Genomic DNA, 16171 nt, shown 5'->3' on the forward strand with positions numbered 1-16171 from the left:
GTTTAACCCTTTACCCTGACCTTGACACATTACCGCCATTTTCTGTTCTGTATGGTGCCTTATTGCCTCCCTCTCCCCTCACCTATCTATCTAGGCCATAAAGAATTTGGGTTTCTGGTGACCTCCCCCTGACCCGGTGATGATCTGTTGTAAAATGAGCCTGCCCCAATTTTAAGAACTGCTTAGCTTAAACAAATTACCGGGTAATACTATGGCCCAAACCCCAATCGGTGCTTTCCTTTTGTTCTGTATGTATCAAATGAGTTAGATATCAGGTCTTCGTAAAACTTAAGTTCCAGCGTCTCATAACTTGTGACCCCTTCGCACTCACTAGCGAAGACAAGCTGTCCTGAGATAATTAACTGTCCACTTTCTTCTCCAAATATTGCTGCAGACGTGCCACTCTGAGATAATGTCAGTCTGCAGGATAGAAATAATTTTTAAAAAACACCAGAAACTCCCTAGATTGTCAGAGCTAAGTGGACAGCAATACAGTTTCCAGACTCGGGTCAACAAGTTTGATGGCTCTAAAGGTTTCTTTGTTTCTCTCCCCCCGCCCTTTCCTCCAGCCCCTTTTTAAACTCCTCCCTTCAGCTTCTGGGGGACAGTCTCCAAATTGGCTCCCGGAGACTGGTCGCCAGGCCTGGAAATAAAGCCTTTGCCAATAAATTTTCGGTCTCTTGCCTCCTTGGATTTTATACCGGGGCTCAAGTTATAACATTTGGGGGCTCGCCCTGGATGGAAGCAAGACTCCAGATTCATTTCCGAACATCTAAAAGTAAGTGCTCTGGAGGATTTGTTTGGGCCGCGGTCAATTTGTAATTTTGAGGGGACGCCCTCAATTTGGGAGCGGGAACCACCCGAGGACAGAATCAGTTGGTTTGTAGGACAAATTCTGTCCATTTGTGACTCTGCCCCGGGTGGGGAACAGCTCCGTTTGGAAGGGGACGCCCTTAATTTGGGAAGTGAAACCTCCTGAGGACAGAGTCAATTGGTTTTTGCCATTTGTGACTCTGCACCGGGTGAGGAACCACTCTGTTGGTTAATTTGTTAATTCCTCCAGATCCCAAAATTTGACTAATTTTTGGGCAAAGGCCATTTTTGCTGCAGCTTGTCTCGTCTTGTATGTCTGTTTGTTTGTCCATTTGTTCTAATTCTTCTCCTTTTGGTTACCCTAAATCTAACAGAACATTCTCTCCTAGGAACCCCTTCTACGAGCCCAGAATGGACAAAGGGATTTAGATATTGATGTGCAGTGTCTTTGTTCTTTAAAATTGTTTGCCTGTTTGGATTTGTTACTAACTTAGGGGCTTGTTGCCCATTTCTGTTGCAGGATCCATATGGCTTATTAGATTCAAGCTTCATAATAAGAAAAATTGTTTCCTTTAGCTCACCAAACTGTGCAAAAAGCACCCTTTGTTTGTGTCTTTAATGTTGTGGCGCCTTGTTTAATATGTAAGTCTTCAACTGATTGCTTGCAACCTTGGCATGCCTTTTAAAAGGAGTATTTTTCTTTCTGGTTAAAAAATAAATATATGTGCACATATATGTGTATATTTATGGTTTTTAAGAATCATATCAACTTTACCAAGTAAAAACCAGGTCATACTGTAATTGAGCCAGTTAAAAGGTTATAGCTTTAAAAAAACCCAGCATTTTAATGTGGTAAAAAGACATAAAATTAATTAAATATGTTTTAGACTACTAGAAGGTAACTTCAAGGGTTTTGTTGAGAGTTTTAATGTTGTCTGAGAAACGAAAAAAAAAAGATTACAAAGGTTTGAGAGTTTAAAAAAAAAATGCCCCTCAGCCAGTTGATAGAGATAGCACAAAAGGTCTTTTAAAACTAAAAAAATTACCGTCTACTGGAAAATTTGTCCAGCGTACCTGAGTCCTCACAACTGACTTAGAGTTAAAACTGTTGGGCAAATGGAATCAGGAGATTCCAGAAGTCTGGGCAGAAGACAATCCTCCAGGGCTAGCAGTCAGCCAAGTCCCCCTTCTGATGGAGCTCTTACCCCAAGCATGCCCCTTCTGCTTGTGACAATGCCCGATAAGCCTGCAGGCCTGGAAAGGGATTTAAAGTCCACATGCAGAGGCTAAGAGACAATGATATTCTCATTCCTTGTGTCTCTCCCTGGAACATGCCCTTGCTTCTAGTCACTGAAGCCAGGGACAAATAACTATCGCTCTGTACAGGATCTCGGAGAGTTAATACATGAGTTCTGAGTCTATACCCAACAGTGCCAAATCCTGAGAACACCTGGTACTCTGTTCTGAACCTGAAAGATGCTTTCTTCACTTTGCCACTTACTCTGGTGAGTCAACTCCTTTTTGCCTTTGAATGGACTGACCCAGATACGGGGGTAAAAAAACAGCTGACCCGGACACATTTACCTCAGGGTTACAAGAACTCTCCCACTCTTTTTGATGAGACATTAACAAGAGATCTTTTAAAATTAAAAAAAAAAACACCCTGAGATAGTGCTCCTCCAGCTCATGGATGACTTGTAATAGCCTCGACCCCCACAAAGGCTTGTAAGCTTGTCAAGAGACAACTAAAAAACTGTTAAGGACTTTGGGGCAATTAGGCTATAAAGTCTCGACTAAAAGGGCACAATTGTGCTGTCAGGCTGTTACTCATCTGGACTACAAATTGCAAAAAAAAAAAAAGGAAGATTTTGTCCAAAAAAAGTGTCCAGGCTATATTGCAGATCCCATTCCCAGAAACTAAGAAACAGGTGCGCGAATTTCTGGGAGCTGTCGGATACTCCAGGCTGTAGATTCTAAATTTTACTAAAACAGCTCATCCCCTGTAGGGCTCCCTTAAGGAAAAAACTCACTAAACTGGACTGATAAATGTAAACTGGACCTTGCGGCAGCTCAAGTGGGCCTTGACAGAGGCCCCAGCCCTGGGACTCCCTGATATTACCAAGCCATTTACCTTGTTCATAGATGAACTCAGGGGCATTGCCAAAGGAGTCCTAACCCAGGACATTGGCTCTTAAAAGAGGCCTATAGCCTATCTTTCCAAAAGGCTCAATCCAGTAACAAGAGGGTGGCCTCCATGCCTAAAATTCTGGCCGCTGTGGCAATGCTACTTAAAAGAGGCCAAAAAAAAAAAAAACCTCACTTTTGGACAGAAGATTTCTGTAGTGACCTCCCACAGTTTAGAGACTCTTATCAAAACCCCTCCTGAAAATGTGAGTGCTAAAATCTCACACTCTTAGGCCCTGCTCCTAGACCCAGAATTGGTAGTTTTCAAGACTTCCTCAGTTTTAAACCCAGCCACCCTTATGCCTGACAACTACCTGAGAAATTTCACAGATGGAAGCAGCTTCATCCAGAACGGCAGAGGCAGATGAGTGGCCGGGGCAGCAGTGACCACCAAAAGGAGGTACTCTGGGTTAAGCGGTTAGAACCTGGCATCTCTGTCCAAAAGGTGGAGCTCATTGCTTTGACTGAGGTACTAAAACTAGCCACGAAAAAGAGGGTAAACATCTATAAAGATAGTAGATATGCTTTTGCTACTATACATGTACATGGAGCCATCTATTAAGAGCGAGGTCTCTTAACCTCAGGCAGAGCGAAGATTTAAAAAAAAGGGGGGGGGCTCCACAGATCCTAGATTTGCTGGCAACAGTCTGGCTGTCGGCAGATTGCTGCTATTCACCTGAGGAAACAATTTGGCAGATCAAGCCTCTCAAAGAGTAGCAATCACATCAGAGAGGCCAGCCGAGAAAGTAACTGCTCTGATGCGAGTCCCCCCGACCTTGTCAAAACCAGTCTACACAAAGAAAGACTGCACTGGTTGTTGTGAGCCATCTAACAGATTCCAGTCCCTGTGACTAAAAGACAAGTGCAAAATTTCTAGGAGCCACAGGACTGATCCAGAGTTTGGGACCCTGGCAGAGGTCTGTTGTCTACCTTTCCAAGACACTTGATTCTGTAACAACCAGATGACCACCCTGTCTGTGGTGATTTCCTCAGTGGCCCCCTCATAAAGGAAGCTTAAAAATTGACTTTTGGACACAAACTCTTGTTTCTTCCTGTTCCCTGGAGACTCTCATCAAGGCCCCATCAGACTGCGGATGTCTAATTCCTGAGCCATACATTATCAGGCACTATTTCTGGAAACAGCGGCTTCAAACTCTGGCTACTTTGCTGCCTGAGGATGACCCCTCGTTGCCTCACTACAATTGTACTGAGGTCATTGATCACCTCACGGGACTTTGACCTTATCTAGTGGATAAGCCATTATCTAGAGTTCCATCCTACTTCTCTGATGGAAGCAGTTACGTCTATCAAGGTAAGCGGGTCTTGGGAGCTGCCGTTACACTAAATCTTAGGTTCTATGGGAACAAATCTTAGAGCCAGAGACATCAGCATAGTGGGCTAAACCCATTGCCCACACTGAGGCCTCAAGTTGTCTTTATCAAAAATGGGGTTTATTGTCTTCTGGAGTCAAAAGATTAAAATTGCTCCCCAAATTTGGACTTGTTGGCTGCCATCTAGATGCCAAGGATAGTGGCTACTATCTGCTATATAAGCCACTGGGCAAAAGAAGATTTGTTATACGGGAAAATAATTTGGCAAATGCCACCTTCCAAAAGACAGCCAGAAAGCCCCAAAATCAGTGGGGATTGAGATAAGCTTGACATTACTGCTGATCCCACCTATTTTCTTTGTCAGAGCCCATTTACACTTAAAAAGACCAGCATCTGGCAGCTCAACTTCCGAGAGATTCCCGGGGGCTAATATCAAGCTAGCCCAGTCTGTGAGCTTCAGATGCCCTCAGTGCCAATTGGTAAATCTAAAAGTACTGCAACAAATAGAAACCACTGGTTATCGTGGGACTATGCCTAAAAACACTAAAAAATAGATTTTACAAAAATAAAAAGCCTAAAACTTCCAAGATATAAATGTTATAATGGTTGATACTTTCATTAGATGAGTAAAAGCGTTTTCTACTTAGTCTGAGTCAGCTCTGATAGCAGTTTCCCTGATTTGGTCTCCCTTTTTATCCGTGGGGTCCAACAATGGCCTGGCTTTTATAGCCTAATAACTCAAATTAACCTAAGCTTTGCAGATCAATTAAAAACTCGATTGGGCTTACCAGCCTCAGAGTTCAGGAGAGATAAAAAGATAAGTTATATTTTAAAGACTATAATTACTAATGGCCTTAAACACTGGCGAAAACTGGGTAAGTCTCTTTTCCTTCTGCCCCTTTGTGTGCGTGATGCATCCCCTATGTTGCAGATATTTCCTCTTTTGAGGTTTTATATAAGAGATCTTCCTCTTATCATTAAAGGTTTCTAAAAATTAGCTGATTTAACTAATCAAGATCTTATTAAGTCTCCCCCAGACTTTTCAGCCAGCTCTGACTTCCATCCACTGGTTATTTCGCTGCTGCCCACTGCGAGCTAAAGAGCCTAGACACCTAGACAAGCGACCTCACCATAAATCACTTGAGCTGCAATGGACTGTCAAAGTAGCTGAAAGCCTGCCTGGATTCAACGTTCCCACTGCAGACAGGTCCCAGCTTCAAAAGACCATTAGCCTGCGGATAAATAAACTGTCATTTCTTCCAAGGACACTTTAAAGCTTAAGATTGTCTAATATAACTGATAATTTTGTGTTCTCCTCTTTTGTAGAGACCCCTAAGAAGCCTCTGTCTGACTTAAAAATTGTTACTTGTATGATAAAACAGAGTAAATTTAAATGTTGGTTTTCTTTCTCCTTTTGGTTAACAGCTTTAATGACAGCTACAAGACCTTTGTTAATCCTCCTACTGGGTCTTGTGTTGTAAACAAGTTGATAAACTATGTCAAAGTTCTTAAAAGCTTATAATTTTAAAGACACATACAAGGTTATAAACAGATGCTAAGGAGTCAATGATTTGACACACTGACTAAAATCAGTGGGGAATGTTGTACCCTAAAAAAATAGCTTTGTTATATGTATATTATAGCAAACCTGTATAGGGGCTTACTAAATGTGTTTGTTTTATCCTTTTTCCCTAACTGATATGTTAAGGGACCTAATTGATCTGTTGAGCAACACTCTCCTCTGTAAAGAATTGCAAGAATCTCACCTAATTGATATGTTAACCATTGTTGCTCTCTACAAACTACAGAAGCTGTGCTAAAACAAGCTAACTAGGGTTGTTAATCACTGCTAGGAGCCTCTATTCTCCGCTAAAGAGCTAAGGAAAACTAAAATGGCAATTAATTTACATTTGTTTAAAGTAACCTGCTTGTGTGCAGAGAGATTTGCGTGTGAGTTTAACCCTTTACCCTGACCTTGACACATTACCGCCATTTTCTGTTCTGTATGGTGCCTTATTGCCTCCCTCTCCCCTCACCTATCTATCTAGGCCATAAAGAATTTGGGTTTCTGGTGACCTCCCCCTGACCCGGTGATGATCTGTTGTAAAATGAGCCTGCCCCAATTTTAAGAACTGCTTAGCTTAAACAAATTACCGGGTAATACTATGGCCCAAACCCCAATCGGTGCTTTCCTTTTGTTCTGTATGTATCAAATGAGTTAGATATCAGGTCTTCGTAAAACTTAAGTTCCAGCGTCTCATAACTTGTGACCCCTTCGCACTCACTAGCGAAGACAAGCTGTCCTGAGATAATTAACTGTCCACTTTCTTCTCCAAATATTGCTGCAGACGTGCCACTCTGAGATAATGTCAGTCTGCAGGATAGAAATAATTTTTAAAAAACACCAGAAACTCCCTAGATTGTCAGAGCTAAGTGGACAGCAATACAGTTTCCAGACTCGGGTCAACAAGTTTGATGGCTCTAAAGGTTTCTTTGTTTCTCTCCCCCTGCCCTTTCCTCCAGCCCCTTTTTAAACTCCTCCCTTCAGCTTCTTGGGGAGAGTCTCCAAATTGGCTCCCGGAGACTGGTTGCCAGGCCTGGAAATAAAGCCTTTGCCACTAAATTTTCGGTCTCTTGCCTCCTTGGATTTTATACCGGGGCTCAAGTTATAACAGGGAGTATAGCTCAGCAGTACAGCACTTGCCTCACATATGTGAGCCACTGGGCTCCATCTCTAGCACTACAAAGACACAAACCCAGAACCTCTTGTCATGGTCTTTCTAAACTACCAATGTGAGATGACCAAATTTGAAATAGGGAAGACATGACCAGTATCACATTTTATAGCATTTATTCCTAGAAGAATAAAATAGCTAAGAACACAGATAATAATAAAAAGACAAGCTGAGCATGTCAGTGCATGCCTGAAACATCAGCATTCTGGGAGGCTCTGGCAGGAGAATTTTAAGTTCAAGCCTAGCCTGCATAACTTAGTAACATGCTGTCTGAAAATTAAAAAGAAAAAATTAGGGATGTAGCTCAGTATGAAGGGTGGTACTGGGGGCGGAGGTTGAATAAAAGCTTCTTCATGCTTCTGGTCACCAGCCATTTGAGTCACCACAGCCATTCAATCTTCACAAGCCCCTTACCATGTCCTAATCTAAATTTGACTGCATAATTTCTGAATGTGATAAAGTGAGTGGTTTATGGCACTTAGTTAGGGGTATTTTGTCCCTAGCAATGGAAAGGGCCTCATAGAAACAAGGGCTACATTGTGGCAGGTCCCAGCTGTCCAGAAAAGAGTGAATCACTCAGAGATCATAGCTGGTGGATGCTTTTAAGACTTTGACCTCATTTATAATGTTTACAACACTTTCATTTATTCAACAGCTAGATAATGTGCTCAGTGAGTGCTAGTGTGTGACAGGCACTATTCAGTGCTGGATAAAATCTTTGTCTTTGAGTGTTTATCATATTGTGGAGACCACAGACAATATGCAAGACAAATCCACCTTGTTAGATCAGGCCTGAGGAGAAGATGAAAAGAGACTACCAAGAGGAAATGCAGTGTCAGAGGTGAGGCTGGACCTTCAGAAATGATGGCCAGGAAAGGCCTCCTGGAGGAGGTGACTTTAATAAAGTCCTGTTTTGGAAAGGCCCAGGCTGGCCACCACCAGGCCCCACCTGGCTGTCCCCTGCTCTGCTCATCTTCAGTCACCTAGAGAGGCCTCAGGGCAACCTTAGGGTCCAGGAGTTTGGGCATCTCCAAAACAGTGGGCAGCAGCCTGTTCAGTGGGAACCATCTTGCTAAAGGGTGATGTGACAATTGGGCACAAAAACAAAAGGAGGATCACACCTTTTGACCTAGTAACGCTTTTTTTCTCTTGGAAGGATTTGACACAACAAGAAAAAGCAACCATTTGAACAAAGATGTGATAATTCTAACTGTTACTTATAATAGTTAAATACAAACTGAAATTCTAATTTCTAAACAGTTAGAAATAGTTATAATAGTGCCCAACTTTTAGCAATTATTATGTGACAAGCACTGAGCCAAAAACTTTATTGGATTCTCTCACTTCTCCCTCACAAAACCATATGAGTTAGCACTGTATTACCCCATTTCTTTATTAAAAAAATAAAAGCTTGTTCAAAGTTATACATGATTAAACATTTCTAGTGTCACATTAACTTTTATAGAATTAAATATAATGCAAGAAAGTATATCATGATGGTCTCTTGAAGTCTTTTTAAATTTTAAAAATTGTATAATTTATAAGTATCAAAATATTTGATAAGCTTGCATAAAATTAATTCAACTTCATATATAGAAACAAAGAATTTATTTTTAGAATTTATACAATATTTTGTATTCATAATGAGAATAATTATTAAATTTTCATTGTGTTATGTAATATAGATATCTAAGTCATTTTAACTGATATGAAATGCACTTAGTAAATTCAAGAAATGATGTTTATATCATACTTACTGTCTAATTTGTGTCTCACTCTAAATACTTGTTAGTCTGTGTGTTTTTGGAGAATAAAGATTTAACTTATCACTTTGAAAGCATATTCCAAATGAATACATAGGAATTCACTCTGCCTGCAATGTGAGGAGAACAAGAATACAAAAACTATAATAGATTAAGGAAAATTCTGAAATGACATTAATAAAACAAGGGGTTACTAATTATGTTTGAAGTTTAGCACATTAACATTAAAAATAAAATAGATGTGCTAATCAGTGTTAGAAAAGAATACTTGTAGATAATTTCATTTGTTAGATTGGTTCATGAGGGTAGTTTTAAACATTTGCTTGTTTCTTTTCTCAGAGTTTTTATACAACTTCTCTGGGATGAAGTGTGATCATTGGACAATTAATACATTAACATTATCTGCTGCACTTAAAAGTAAAGACAATCTAATCATTGTTAGTAAAGAATACTTGTAGACAATTTTATTTGTTAGACTACTTCATAAGCTAGTAGTTTTAATCTTCTGTTTGTTTCTTTTCTCAGAATTTTGATATAATGATTCTGGGATGAAATGTGGTTATTGAACAATTTCCATGTAGGCCTGAGAACTATGACTATAAACAAACTCACCAAATTAGCTAACCTATCACTCTTTATAACAAATAGAATTAACTTACTTGGCTCATACATTACATTTCCTAATATTTTTTTCCTATAACCTCTTGTGATTAGAATTCTTATGCAAATCTCCTGCTTAAACATTTCTTGTGTTTTGTAACTTTTACAGAATTAAAAATAATGCAAGAATGTATATTATAGTGTCCTGAAGTTTTTTCAGTGTTTAATTCCCACTTACATTTTCAGCTCAGTTTTCAGGTTATCATATAGCATTTTTGATAGTATAAATTGAAAAAAGTGCTTACTCAGTTAGGAAAAAGTGTTAACTGAGGTTTTGGAAAATAAATTTGAACACTTACTACATATTACATATGTGTATTAGTACAGTGTGTGTGATATGCTAAATAAAGCAAAATTTCGTGTTTGCCTCCTGCAAGGTATTCAAGCCCTATGAATCTTTACTTAAAGGGAATTTCTGCTCTTTGTATGATTACTCAATTTCAAAACCTATATTTGCATTTCTAATAGAAATTGCCATCTTATTTTTAAATGCCTCACACGTTCAATGTTTGTATTTTTTCTGTCTTTTTTAGTGTATTGTCTCATCTTTTGTTACCACAAGAACGTTCTGAGGGCAAGCTCAAAATTTTGTACTCTAAGAATATTCACTGAATCTCTCATAAACATTTTTATTTTGCTTTGGAAATATAACATTTAGCAATTTTGTTTAGAGACAGTTATCATTTCCTATCTAGTGTCATAATTCCCATGGGCAAATATCATGTATATTTTTCAGTTTTTGAATCAATTATAACTAGCTTAACTTGTTTTCTAACTCTTGAAATCATTTCCCTACTTAGCAGACACTTAGGTAGTGGTTTTGAGTTTATTAAATACATTAACATATATTATTTTGAATAATGGCTTCCCATGTCTTTCACAAATAAAATTTTCAAAATATATTAAATTTGCACTTAAGGCAACATCCAGGATTATATTCACTTACCATAAACATTTACAAAATAATAACATTCTATTTCCACCCATTACCCCTTAAGCCATTAATTCTCTTATGAAACTACATTGTACAGATTCAGTAACAAGGATAATGTGTGAAATTTCTTCTATAAGCTTAGTAACTGTCAAAAGGTAAAAACAAGTGGAATTATATGACATCACAGAATGGAAATAAAATAGCAAAAATATTTGATTAGTATATTTAAAAGTCTGTACACTCTCATATTTGTCTAAGTTTTTCAGGCCCTCTAAATGGAAGTACACTGATAGAGATATTTGATTAACTTAGTTAGAAGTTTCTACCCTTTATATTTGCTTCAGTTATTTAGGCTTTCTAAGCATTTTTCAGGGACTGCTATGGATATTTTCTATGATTCTCAATTATTTTCAATAAGTAGGTCATTTTTATTGCCTCTTCATTTCTCATTTCTAGAACATTAAAGTACAAGTGTAATTTTTAGGTAAAGTTTCTTAAATGATTTCTTCTAAGTATTCTTTTCTTCTTCTTTCTTCTTTTTATAATAAAAGTATATATTAATAAGTAAAAGTGTATATATATATATTTATATATATTATATATATTTATATTTGTATTAAAAGTAAAATATTATTACTTTACTTTTAACTTGTTTAGAGTCATTTTTAGTAGGGTAATTTCACAAATATTCCAGTCTCCATAGTAACCATAAAAGATTCAGTTCTGTCTTATTTTGTTATAATCTTTTTTCTTTGCTTTTCATTAAATTTATCCTATCTGCTTCTTTTAAAACATGTCTCCGGTGATTTTATAATGTGTACTTTTATACTTATCTGTTCATTAGAATTTGAAAAACATGAGCCGCTTATAAGGAAGTTGAATTTCTTATTAAAAATTAAGAATATTATTATGGGTTGGGGACTTAGGGCAGTGGAAGAAGCACCTGCCTGGGAGGTGCAAGGTCATGAGTCTGATTTCTGGAAAGAAAGAAAGAAAGAAAGAAAGAAAGAAAGAAAGAAAGAAAGAAAGAAAGAAAGAAAGAAAGAAAGAGAGAAAGAAAGAAAAAAGAATAAAGAAAGAAAGGGAAAGTAAGAAAGAAAGAAAGATGAAAGGAAATTATTAACAAAGTTAAAAATTGTTAATAAAAACATCTTTTGCCTCATAATTGTGTCACATTCGAGTAATGCTAGCTTCATGTTATATTAACACAATAATTTCTTATTGAAGTCTAATTTTTACGAATCCATAGAAAAATCTTTGGTGTCCTATAAATTGTACATGCAGTCCATGTTTCTTTTGTAATGGGGAACATTTCTTTTGTCTTAATCTTGAAGTTTGATTGTTATTAAAACTATACTATAACAAGACAGATAAGAAAAATAAAAAGGCTATTGTGATTGAGAAAGGAATAATTCTAAGTACATTTAAATGATATTATAATAAATGTAGAAGTGGAAATCAGGATGTTTCTTAGTTGCTGATATGAAATATTACATACCTACAAGTTAAACAAAGAAAGGTTTATTTGAACTCATAGTGTGTTGAGGTTTCAGTACATACTCAGCTGACCTCCATGCAGGGTGCTGTGAAAGATGGTCATAGCAGAGGAGAAACAGTCCTTGGCAGAGTAGGCAGCAAGCAGCAGGACTTCCTTCTTCTTTCCCTTTGTAGTTCATCCAGGCTGCAAGTCTGTAGGTTGGTGCCACCCAGACCCAGATGGGTCTTTCCTCTTTAGTAAGTCGATCATTCATACCCAATAACTGTGCTAAACATCTCAGTAGAATCACTCCACTATAATCCAGTGTCACAAATCCATTGTCCCTGGTCTCCAAAAAGCTGTACCTGCAAGCACTTCAGGTTTGAGAAAGACATCTAGATATAATTTAACAGGAAACATTCACAAAAATGACACTAAATATAAGGTCTACATAACAAAATATGAGAAATTTTGGTCAAAAATTCATGCAATTGAAGTAATAATTCTGATTCTATTACAGGGAAACATGTATCAGCACAAAATAATATGATGTTTTTGAATAATAACAATTAATATAACACAAGGAACCCTCAAATCATTAACTTTAAGTAAGGGTTTTTATAATGTTTTCTAAAAATATGGAGCCTTCAAAAATTTTTCTGCAATATCTTGTGGGTAATTAAAGTTTTGTTTTCTTACACAATGTCTTTGTATTCTAGTTTATTCTGCTTGTGTAAATTATGAACCAATGTTACTTTCCATTCTGATAAAAGAATTTTCACCCTATTTAGGCAAAATTTGAAATTTATTCTCTCACACGGCTAAAATAGTAAAAGAAACAATTAATTTCAGAAATAAATAGATTTAGTGATTCAAGCAATATTATCTGGGTTCTCTCTGAATCTCTTATGTCGCGAGTGTCTAGTGCACTCTGAACCCCAGGAAGAGGCACACACACACCAAGTCGGGACACGGGGGGTGCAGCGCGAAGAAAAGAAACAGCAGACACGGCAATTGCAACTGCACTGCACTGCACACCAAGTCTTTATTCCAGGATTCTTATATAGTAAACCGGGTCAACTCACAGAGCACAGAGGATTATCTTGAAATCGCATTCTTTGTGACAAGATTTGTGACCAACTACAATGTTTATCTCAACTCTCTAAGTTAAACAAGCAAAACCAGTTCTTCTAGCCCCACTAACCCAGGAGGAACTCCATTAGCCCAAGAATGCACTCCATTAGCCCAAGAATGCTTTTAATTATGTTTGTTCTTTCTAGCCACCTGGAGGTCGGCCACCTCCACATGACTCTGCAAACAAAGCCAAGTCACACAGCATGGGTTCAGAGGGGGGAACATTTTCCTCACTGGGGTCGGGCCTTCCTGCCCCGTCTCTGTCCTGCATACCAGGGGCTATTGTTTATTGCAGGTCACAAGGGGGCCAGAGCCTCAAAGTAACTCCTCATCCTCCACACTCTCAGATAAATTCATTTTATGCATCATGTTTCATAGCCATTTGCAAACCGATCTCAACTATTTGTTCAATTGTATCAGAGGTGAGACTTTTGGAAGGTGTTGCAACATGGAGGTTCTATACTCAGTGGATTCATTCATTAATGAGTTCTGTTAGGAGATGGGTGTTGATTAGAGGTGAGTTAGGGCACGACCTGGAAGGATATTGATTTTGGCAGCCTTCCTCTACCATACTTTATGTTGTGGAATATTGAAACTATGGAGTGAAGCCTGTAGGAACTGAGCCAAAATAACTTCTGTCCATTTAAGGTTTTCCATTGGATATTTTTCTCAAGTGACAAGAAAGTGACCAAGAGAGCTCCTTTGACTGGTACCTGTCAATGTTGCAGATTCAACATTGCTTTGATTACAAGTAAATCACGAAAGATGCTAATTTCTAATTCAAGCACTACAAAAATGTTTGCATTTCCATTTTCTTTGCCACAAAAAACCATTCATGCTCTAGTCAAATTTCTGTACAATGACAAATACATTATGCCTATTAACTGACTAATATGGATGAATTTTTAAAAGTATTTTTTAATTGTTTTTGTCTTTATTTAACTATATTCCTATTTCTAAAGAAAACTTTGTTTCAATTAGGGTAGTTTCCATATTATTAAAGAATAATGTTGGCATTATTTTCTAATTGTTTCATCTAAAATAGTCTCATTTATTAGATAATAGTAAAACTTATCATGTTGAGGGTGTGAATCATTATAAACATCTTTGGATTCATGACCAGTGTATGACTAATTAATGGCTCAGCTGTATAATATTTGGTCAGATATTAGCTAATATACAATGTTAATAATTTTTCTGTAGTGTATCCTACTTTTACCATATTTTTTCCTGATTTACAGTTCACCAGAGATATATTTAGAAAACTGAAATAAAGTTAAACTATGAGAACAGAGAACTGATTTGTTGATCTGTTTGACCCATCATACCAACTTCTATATCTGTTTTGTCCAATTGTCAAAAGGAGGATATATTAGTGAGTATTCAAGTTGTTGGAAACAATAGTGGACACCCACAAATTAAAGGAAAAGGGGAGGTTTCATTCAGGTCATATATTAAGGAGACTCAGTCCATGGTTAGCCAGCTCCAAAGCAGCATTTCTGCTTTTTAATCATGGTACAATGGCATGATGCAGCAAAGGCAGTCAAACAATATTTGTGGCCAGGATGCAGAGCAAGAGAACAGTGACAGAGAGAAAGAATGAGGGAATGGACATAGATCCAAGTTAATGTCTCACCCAGACACAACAAGAAGTGTACATCACTAAAACTTATCAGATCTCAAAGTTAATGAGGTTGACACTCTACCATAGCTATCATATCCTAGTCCTTGTCAAAATCACATCAAAACACATCTCCTTAAGTCACATTTATTTTCCAAATGAAAACAATAGAAAGTTCATAATTTTGTCTTACATAATAACAAATATCCTGTGTACAGCTGGAATGCAACAACTTTCCCCCCAAATCTCAACAATTCAAGAATTTTTCAAAAGTCCAAGTCCAAATCTAGTCAATGCTTAGTTTTATATTTCTGTGAAAATCAAAAAGGAGTAATGCAATCCCACAGGAGACTGGTGCAGGGGTAACATTCTTCTTCCATATGTAGTGAAAAGGTGACTAGAATCAAATCAAGTTAAAGCATGATTGTAATGGTTAATATACTTTGTCAACTGGAGAAGTCTAGAAGCTTAACTAAATAACTAGCTGTTCTACTCTAGTGTACAGACGGCATGTTCTCAGGACTCTAGGGTATTGCTCATTGTATCAATTTGAGAAGTTTAGCAGTTTAACTAAGTGATTCAGGATGGGTCCAGAGTCATCACATGAGCCTGCACATGAGAAGGGTGCAGAGATGATGTGAGTGCTACACTCAACTGAGGGCACAGCCTGCATACAATATAAGGAAGAAAAGAGGCTTGTATCCGTCTTTTGCTATTGCTGCCTTTTCTGTCTTCTCCTGCCTTGAAGTGTTGCCTGTGTCACATCACTTTGTCTTGGAGCCAGCTGATTATGTACTGAAACTTCCACACACTGTGAGTTCAGAAAACTTCTCTTTCCTTAAATTTTGGGCATTGGGCACATTATCCCAGCAATGATAAAACAACCAAGACAATAAGCAATATCCAACAGGGCAACTATTAAGTTCTATAGCATCATAGCTGGCATTGAAGGCAAACAAGGATGAAATTTGAGTTCCAGAGTGCCTAAGTAGCCCTAATACTATGGCTTTGTTAGTTGCAGTTCACTTGGTCTCTGTCTTGAGCAGTGCCCACTCCAGACCTCTAGTTTTCCTTACTAGATGGTTCATATTTCTGGCATCCCTGACTTTCTGCCTTGTTTTCTGCTTTATTCCCACAGCTTTACAGATTGCTCTCATAGGAGATCCTTGCTTGGCCTCCTCAGCCCTATTCTGAAATCTAGGTAGACATCTTCCTAATTCCACAACTCTTCATTTGTGCATATTGGTAAAAAAACAGCGTCATGTGGATGATGTCAAGATCTGCTCTCAAATTGAGCAGTAACTGGACACCTTTAAACCTTGACTGCCATGAACTCTCAGAATCTGGATCCTGACAACATCAAAATAAATCTTGGGAAACATTACTAATAGTGTACTTTCCCAAGCAATTCTACCATACGTTATCTTCTAAAATAAATGTATTATTCTTATTCAACCTTTTCTACTTTGATGGTTAGGGCTTTACTGGTTTTTGGGATGCTCTCAAGTCATCTTTTTTT

At 37.8% G+C, this 16171-nt stretch overlaps 1 long non-coding RNA gene across 1 annotated transcript in view; it reads right to left on the reverse strand.

Annotated features, from left to right (window-relative positions):
* Positions 1 to 11925: 11925 nt before the first annotated feature.
* LOC106026084 (uncharacterized) overlaps positions 11926 to 16171 on the reverse strand; it is a 31277-nt gene continuing 27031 nt past the window's right edge. The window contains exon 8 of the long non-coding RNA XR_010047175.1: positions 11926 to 12271. This is a non-coding gene — a long non-coding RNA (uncharacterized LOC106026084). The remainder of the gene's footprint in view (positions 12272 to 16171) is intronic.

The sequence above is a fragment of the Cavia porcellus genome, unplaced genomic scaffold (genome assembly GCF_034190915.1).
Source record: "Cavia porcellus strain 051 isolate PalLab524CR breed Dunkin Hartley unplaced genomic scaffold, mCavPor4.1 scaffold_5, whole genome shotgun sequence".
Lineage (NCBI taxonomy): Eukaryota > Metazoa > Chordata > Mammalia > Rodentia > Caviidae > Cavia > Cavia porcellus.